Raw genomic sequence first — 8,089 nt, forward strand, 5'->3', positions numbered from 1 at the left:
TCTGCCTAGAGAGCAGTTGCCCCAGGATCCATGCCTTACAACCAGAAATGACCTAAGAAGGAATGGAAGCTTCTAGACTGTCATGTGATGACCTCAGCCCGGCCTTTCTTCCCGCCCACATCCTGCTTTCATCTAGGATCCGTAGCAGGGCTGGAGCTCTTGCCTCTCAGTGAAGCAGCTATGCTTCCAGGGACACCCACAGTCACCGTGCATGCACAGGGAAGGTCACTCCAAGCAGGACCTCCTCCGAAGGGAGGATGCAGGACACTCCACATCCCTGACAATCATTGGGTACAGTGAGAGTCGGCCCAGCTCCACCCATCCACCTGGGCAGTGAGACACCCAAGCCACTCCAACCAACAGTTTATGAATGAGGCCAACGCTCCATTGTCATCTGGACTTGACTTATCCTTGGGCGATGGCCTAGACAAAAGGGCTCTCTCTACCTGCTTTGCCTGACCCTCTCTCTTTCCGATCTTATACACGCCATTTCTCTAAGCCCGTCTTCCAGCCTAGAAAATGGGTGCTCCTTGGGACATTCCTCCTCAGGCCAGCGCGCTCTCTCTCTCTCTCTCTCTCTCTCTCTCTCTCTCTCTCTCTCTCTCTCTCTCAGGCTTGACACTAAGCAAATGTAGCAAGCTTATCGGCTAGGCTGGCTGGGTTCCTGGTCTACAGGCCCCCTCCTCTTTGAAAGCTTCCTATGGGTTTCACTTCTAAGCCAGTGCCACCAACTGGCCCACAAGACAGTCCCACTCTGCCTGATGGGCAAGAATCTATACGCTGGCCTCTTCAGCTGACCCGTGAGCCTAGGCAGGTCCTCTGGCTTCTCCTTGCCTCAGTTTTCTCATAGGTAGAATGGGGACAAACTCAGTATGGAACTCAGCTGGTGCTCAGCAATGGCCCTTCCTGGAGACAACATGGAGAATGGACCTATCTCCCATCCTAGGGAGGCAACTCCATCCAAACTCCCTTCATTAGATCATACGTGCTTTTAACAAGGCCAAGAGTAGAGGGCAGGCAGCCAGCCAGGAGTGCGGAGAAGCGCAGTCCAGATCCCTGGCCCTGGACATCAAAAACAACAACCGAAGGCCGCAGTACATCAAAGAACATTTAGCCCAAACATTGCTCTGCGCTCTTATCTTAATTAAAGCAAGTCACACGCGGGGGTTACATGACACAAGTTGAAAAGCCGGGGTCTGGTTTTATTAGCTTTTGCTGACACCCACGGAGATGTTTGTGACTTGCCCAAGGTCATCCAGAACCCTGGGGGCAGAGTTAGGGTCCAAATCCAGGCCTCAGATGCTGCCGCAGAGGCGCCTTCAGCACCCCTCCCCCTCCATAGCTTGAGCCTCTGGGCTCCTGGGCGGGGGATTCGGAGGATGATCTCAGCCCATTCCTGCGTGCAGACATGGATTCTGGTCTACCGAGGAGCGCCTGTCTTCTGGGCACTATTCTAGGTCTTGTGGATACATTGGGATGAGGGAGGCAATGTCAACATATGGACCCAAATACCTCTACCATCACGATTGCCGCCCCATCTCTCTAGATTCAGGTCCTGTGGAAGGTGGACCCATAGCTTGTCATGGGAGTGCTGTCCGAATCCTTTCCAGACACCAACTTGGGATGCCCACTGTAGGAGCGGAGAGGCCATGGTTGGGTGAAGTCCAAGCTGCCTCAAGGAGAGACACATTATTCCACAATTGTCAGTTAGAGAACACCATTAGCAGGGCCCCTGTTAGAGTTTAGCAGTCCATGCACAAAGGTGAATGACAGACAGATACACAGACAGACAGACAGACAGACCCACCCACCACCACTACACAAACACAGTGTGACTGATGATCCAGGGAAGACAGGCAGGCAGGAAGGGCAAGCCTGCTCCTCCAAGGGCTGGTTAAACAGAGCACACTCCAACTGTCAGGATTTTGAGATCAGAGATAGCCCTGTCTGATGAGGGCCTAGAAGGGAATGAATGAATGAATGAATTGAATGAATGGATGAATGAATGAATGAAAAGAAGTAAAAAGGGAAGTAAAGGAACATGACCACTCCTAGGTATGGTGGTGGAGAAGGTTTATAATAAACACATGGGAGAGCACAGCCAAAGGCAGGGACATCTGGGGGAGTCCAGCATGGACTTGACCCTGAGCCATGTGAAAGGAAGGGAGAAGGAAGAAAGGGGACCAGGTGCAGCAGCCAGGAGGTCCAAGAGAGAGCAGTCGGTAGGACCAAGTTGGATTATATCGGGAAGGGCAGCTCGTCCCCTGAACTGGAGTGTAGGGTAGTGGGTGAGGTATGCCAGCCATACTGTCACAGGTGAGGGATACAGGGAGGACCTGGGAGAGTCACTGGTCCTCCCTGCTGCTCCCTGAACACAGTGAAAGATGTGCCCACGGGAATAGAAGGTCCTGATGGTGTCCGACAGGTGGGGATGCCTTAACCTAAGCCACAGAGAGGCTTCTCCATCCTCCCTCCCTGGGGGCTCACAGAAGAGGAAGTCATCAGGGAACCAAGTTCCTGGACGTCCAGATGTTTCTTTGTAGCTCAGCTGCACCAAGCAAATGCCACCTTTCCCCCCCCCCACCCTCCCTGCCACCAGTACTCAGACTTGCTATGGGGCTACTCAGAGCTCCTTATTTTAAATATGTTTATCTGTTTGCTTATTTACATTCGGATATGAGGTTGGCCCATCATGGCGTGCATGTGGAGCTCAAAGGACAAGCTTCGGGAGACAAGTGCCTTTACCCACTGGGAAATATCGCCAGGCCTGTTTTGTTTTATTTATTATTGTTAGAATGTATGTGTGCATGTAGCGCACATGGAGAGGTCAGAGAACGACTTGGAAGAATCCACTTTTTTCTCATGTTTCAAGAGTTCTAGGGATCAGAGTCAGTCTCCAGTCCTGCTCTGCAAGCATCTCTACCAGCTGACCATCTTGCCTGGCCTCGGAGCGCTTTGTAAAGCCTACAGTACATCAATTGGAGGCCTTGCCAGCATCGCAGTCCTGCGCTGCGCTTGTGTAGGAAGGTGACACCGGTGGGAGGCGTCTCTGTTCCTTCCAGCCCTGTTCCCGAAGGCTGTGAGAAAGGAGAACCTGCACTCTGCTGTCCAATGGGAGATCAGGATGCACTCTGCTGTCCAATGGGAGATCAGGAGCCGGCTTGCTGCCCCACCCCCACCCGCACCCCTCCCGGCCCCTGCCACTCACCTTGGTCTGGGATGGGTCATCCACAGACCTCACCACCCTCTTGCCAGGGTCTTTGCAGCACAGCACCATCAGGGGCATCAGTTGCTCGTATGCTGGCAGAGGGTCCTAGAACAGAGATCACATCGATCACCCCTTTGATGGTGAGCCTTGAGCTTTGAGACCCATCCTGGCTCAAGGGGCGGGAACTGAACATTGTCACTCAAGGGATGGTGGCTGTCTCTGGCCCATCATGGTATCCTCTCTTAAGACTCTGCACAGTTACATCGCACTGACTTGTGTGCCTATTTACATATGTACATATGAGTGTGAGCGTGGAGGTATGTGCACATGTGCACACATACGAATGAGGGCCAGTGCTCAATGCCAGCTCCTTCCTCAGTCGCTCTCCATACTTTTTTTTTTGAGGCAGAGTCTCTCACTGAACCTGGAGCTGGCAAAAATCGTGTAGACTGGCTGGCGGCGGAGTTACAGGGATCTACCTGCCCCCAACTCCCCAGTGCTGGGGTTTAAAACCCCTGCACCTGGATTCTTAAGTGAGCACTGGAGATCCGAACTCAGGTCTTCACACTTGCATGGTGAGCACTTTATGGACTGAGCAATCTTACCGGCTCAGTGAGCACCTATTATGCGCTCTAAGATACCACTGAAGGCAGTGGGAGGGCAGGAAACTCAGATCTCAGTGACTTCACAGAGGAGGTAGAGGAGACCTGTGGGGATCTAAGTGCCAAAACAGAAGGGCCCAGAACGGCCCTATTTCCCCATTTCACCAGTTCTTTAGAACACACTCACTATGCTAACCTTATGACTGCCAACCAGAAGCAGAACAGCACACAAACCCCACTCAAGACCCTCAAGTCAAGCCTTCCTCCAGCACGTCATCCTGAGCATGTCCTGAAACTTCATTTCATGTCATGGACACACACGGCCACCAGGACTCCCTCACAGAAAGCCCTAAACTTGTGGAGGGGGATGGATGCCCAGCAGGGATGCTGGGAAGCCAGAAAAGCAAGCAGAAGGGAAGGGGTATGAGGGAGGGAGCAGAATGGCCCAGCCTGAACCTGTCACCACGGCAACCACAGAGCTGTCTGGAGCCCCCAGCCTGCCAGGCCTTGGCCCCACAGAGCCAGCGAGGAGGCTGAGGGGGCGTTCCCTGCAGGGCATAAATCACGAAGTTCTATGCCCCTGGCTCCCAACAGACGATTTATGGGGCTCTTACAGCCCAAGGGATGCACCAGAGAGAGATGAGGGTGTCTCCCTGTTCCCACCGCCTCTGGGGCCCCTGCCTGGGCTCGAGCGCTAAGATGGAGTGGACAAGAAGACAGTCTTATTTCTGAGAGTTCCTCGTGGCCACCCTCAGCGTAGCTGGAGACCCTGCCTCCACAGAACCTGCCACCTCTCTGTGCCCAACACAGCTGTCCTCAGACTGCGTCTTTCAAGACAGTTGTCCACACTAGGGCCTTCCAAGCTGGTCTGTTTTCTCTTCATAATACCGGGGGTCAAAACCCACTAACTCGATGCCATGGCTCACTAATAGTCTGAGAGATACAGCTTGATAAACACTGAGCCAAGGAAGCCACAGGGGGAAATTGAGAGTCACTGAGCCTTCTCTCTCCTCCAACTCAACCTGACTAGACTTTCCACTCAGATGTCATCCCCTTTCTCTCCCCACCCCCACCACAACTCTCTCAAGGGGACCAACTTTCTTAGAAGGTAGTGAGTTGCCTGTCTCTGGAGTCATACACGCCCAAGTTGAATGGCCACCAGGTGGGATGCTTTTCAAGGGGTCTCAGCATCCAGTGGGGGATGTGCAGGCCGGTGCCTGAGAACCTCTGAAGAAAGGCAGGTAGATGCTCGCCTTATCCGTGTGCGGCTGAGCTATGGGTGGGGTGCTGAGAGCCTGCGGGCCAGGTGGCCCCACCAAAGATGACCCAGAAATTCAAAGATGCTCAAATGAACAAGGGAATGAGAACATCAGCAAGAAGGGGTGTGTGCCCCCTGGGAGGCTGGCAGAGGCCCCTGGGCTCCTCCCTCCTGGCACCACCTGCCCCAACCCACAGATGGCTCATGCCTCCCTTGCTAGCCAAACTCGATTCCCTAGCTCAGGTCCTGAACCTCATAGTCTCTCCTTCCTCTCCCTTCCTCCTTCCTGCACCGCTCAGTCCAGGCTCAGGAGCCAGTAGGTCGTCCAAGTCTTCTAAGCTGGTGCAGAGCTACTAAGGACGGTTCAAAGCTCTTCTCAACAGAGAGACCCTGTGCCCCAGAGTTCCCAGCCATCCCCAGAGTGGGACTCTCTCCAGCCAGGTCACTGGGCAACACTACCTCTCTTGAGACCCCTGCAAAGGAAGGTGCATTAAGGGAAATGAGTAGCCATGCCCCCCTTTTGTTAAAAGGCTGGAAGAAGGATTCCAAAACAGTGACAGGGGACATGGCTGTCATCTCACGTCCCACACACCTCTAAACTACTTGACAAAAATGTAAGCTTGAAAAAAAATGTTCCAATAGGTGTAAATTTCATAACCAAAACTTTGAAATCAGAAACTCAGGACCCCTCCCCCAATCTCAGAAGGACGGGGCTGGCTCAGCCACTCACAGCCTCATCTGTCTGTCCAGCACTCTTCCTTCCAAGCTGGTACACAGGCTGCTCTGTTAAACTGATGAATTAAAGATGTTTAAAGATATATCAGGGGCTTGGAGATGATTCAGCAGGTAACAGGCACAGCATAGGCATGGGGACCCAAGTTCAGTCCCTCAGAGCCATATGAAAATACCACAAATGTACACACACACACACACACACACACACACACACACATGCCTGTCTTCCCAACACCAGGGAGGCAGAAGCAGACAGACTCTTGGGACTGTCTGGTGTGCCAGCCTAGTCTAGTTGGTGAGCATGAAGCCAGTGAGAAAGTATCCCAAAGAAGCTGTTTCTGAGGATGTCACAGGAGTTTGTACACCAGTTTACACATGGATACAAATGCATGTTTACACACATACAGGCATGCATGCATGCACTGAACATAAAATTAAAGACATAGAAATACACCATCTTCACACCAGGCAAAGGATCTGCTGACAGCTCTGCCCCAGAGGGACAGGGCCACCTCTTAGGGACAAGATGACCTGTGTAAATCACTATACCAGCTCTGTAACATGAACACAGTTCTCAAGGTCATTTTACAGCAGCGGAAGTTGCCACACCCAAATTATCAACCAGGGCCCTGCAAAATGACAGCCAAGAAGTCTCTGGGAGCCAGTAGGAAATCAAGATGGTGGCAAGGTTGGCCCTTTTGAGGGTGTGGAAGAATAGGCCTCTGTGGCTGGCTAGCATCCCTGGCTTGTGTTGATGTGGATCCAGTCTGTTTCTGTTGTCAGATGGTGTTCCCTGCCTCCCTGCATCTTCATATGGCCGCCTTCCATGTGTGCCTCTGAACCCCAACTCCCTCTTCTTAAAAGTGGCTGGGTTAGGCTCACTCTATCTAATGTGATTTACCTTCTCTTGACAAGTTTGCTGAGGCTTGCTTTCTAAATACACTCACATCTACAGGTGTCAGGAGTTAGGACTCACCTGTCTATCTATCTATCTATCTATCTATCTATCTATCTATCTATCTATCTATCTATCTATCTATCATCTATTCACCTATCTGTTTATCTATCCATCCATCATCTTTCTGTCTATCACCTATCTACCATCTATTTTATCTATCATCTATCTATCTAGTATCTATCTTAGTTATCATTGCTGTGAAGAGGCACCATGACCAAGACAACTCATAAAGGCAAGCATTTCCTCTTAATAACCTAAAAGGGCTACGGGGGCTGTTTCCATTCAAACCAATATACCATCAGATATATCTATCTATAACTATATCTACATCTACATGATTGTATATAATTTATCATCTCTATATTTGTCTACCATCTATATAGATATAGATACAGATTTAGATGATATAGCTATAGGTATAGGTATAGATATAATCTATTTACCAACTACCTATTTTTAAGTGCTGGAGGGAGAACCCAGGGTTTGTGCATTCTACCACCAAGCTACACCCTCAGTCCTTGAATTTCTCTCTTCTGAGGCATGTCTATCTATCACAATGGCCTCCCTGGCTTTATCTCCTCTTCCCCATGGCACCTTCCCAACAATTTCATTCAGACCCTCACCATTAGTCTGCTTTGTGGAATCTCAGCCTGAGACAGTATATTTATTGGATGGATGGATAGATGGATGGATGGATGGATGGATGGATGGATGGATGGATGGATGGATAGATGGCTGGAAAGACAGACAGGTGGTTGGATGGATGGATGGATGAATGGATGGATGGACAGACAGGTGGTTGGTTGGTTGGATGGATGGATGGATGGATAGATAGATGGATGGACAGACAGACAGGTGGTTGGATGGATGAATGAATGGATGGACAGACAGACAGACAGGTGGATGGATGGATGGACAGACAGACAGGTGGTTGGTTGGAAGGATGGATGGATAGATAGATGGATGGATGGACAGACAGATGGACAGGTAGTTGGATGAATGGATGGACAGACAGATGGACGGGTGGTTGGATGGATGGATGAATGGATGGACAGACAGACAGACAGACAGACAGGTGGTTGGTTGGATGGATGGATGGATGGATGGATGGATGGATGGATAGATAGATAGATAGATAGATAGATAGATAGATAGATAGATAGATAGATAGATAGATAGATAGATAGATAGATAGATGGCAGGCAGAAGATGAAGCTAAGTTTCAGGAGATAATAGCCTAAGATGAAGCTAAGTTTCAAGAGGTAATAGCCTTAACTCAGGGTCTGAGGCTGATAGAGGCAAATTTCACAGCTGGGAATTAACCCCAC

General features: G+C 50.6%; 1 long non-coding RNA gene across 1 annotated transcript; it reads right to left on the minus strand.

Moving 5' to 3' along the window:
• Positions 1 to 1,286: 1,286 nt before the first annotated feature.
• Gm31762 lies at positions 1,287 to 4,249 on the minus strand. Its single transcript, XR_390843.2, has 3 exons — positions 4,007 to 4,249; positions 3,209 to 3,313; positions 1,287 to 1,630 (listed from the first exon to the last, which is right to left on the minus strand). It is a non-coding gene; the product is annotated as a predicted gene, 31762 (long non-coding RNA).
• Between the last annotated feature and the right edge of the window lie 3,840 nt (positions 4,250 to 8,089).

This window comes from Mus musculus, chromosome 4, assembly GCF_000001635.26.
Source record: "Mus musculus strain C57BL/6J chromosome 4, GRCm38.p6 C57BL/6J".
In the NCBI taxonomy this organism is placed as follows: domain Eukaryota; kingdom Metazoa; phylum Chordata; class Mammalia; order Rodentia; family Muridae; genus Mus; species Mus musculus.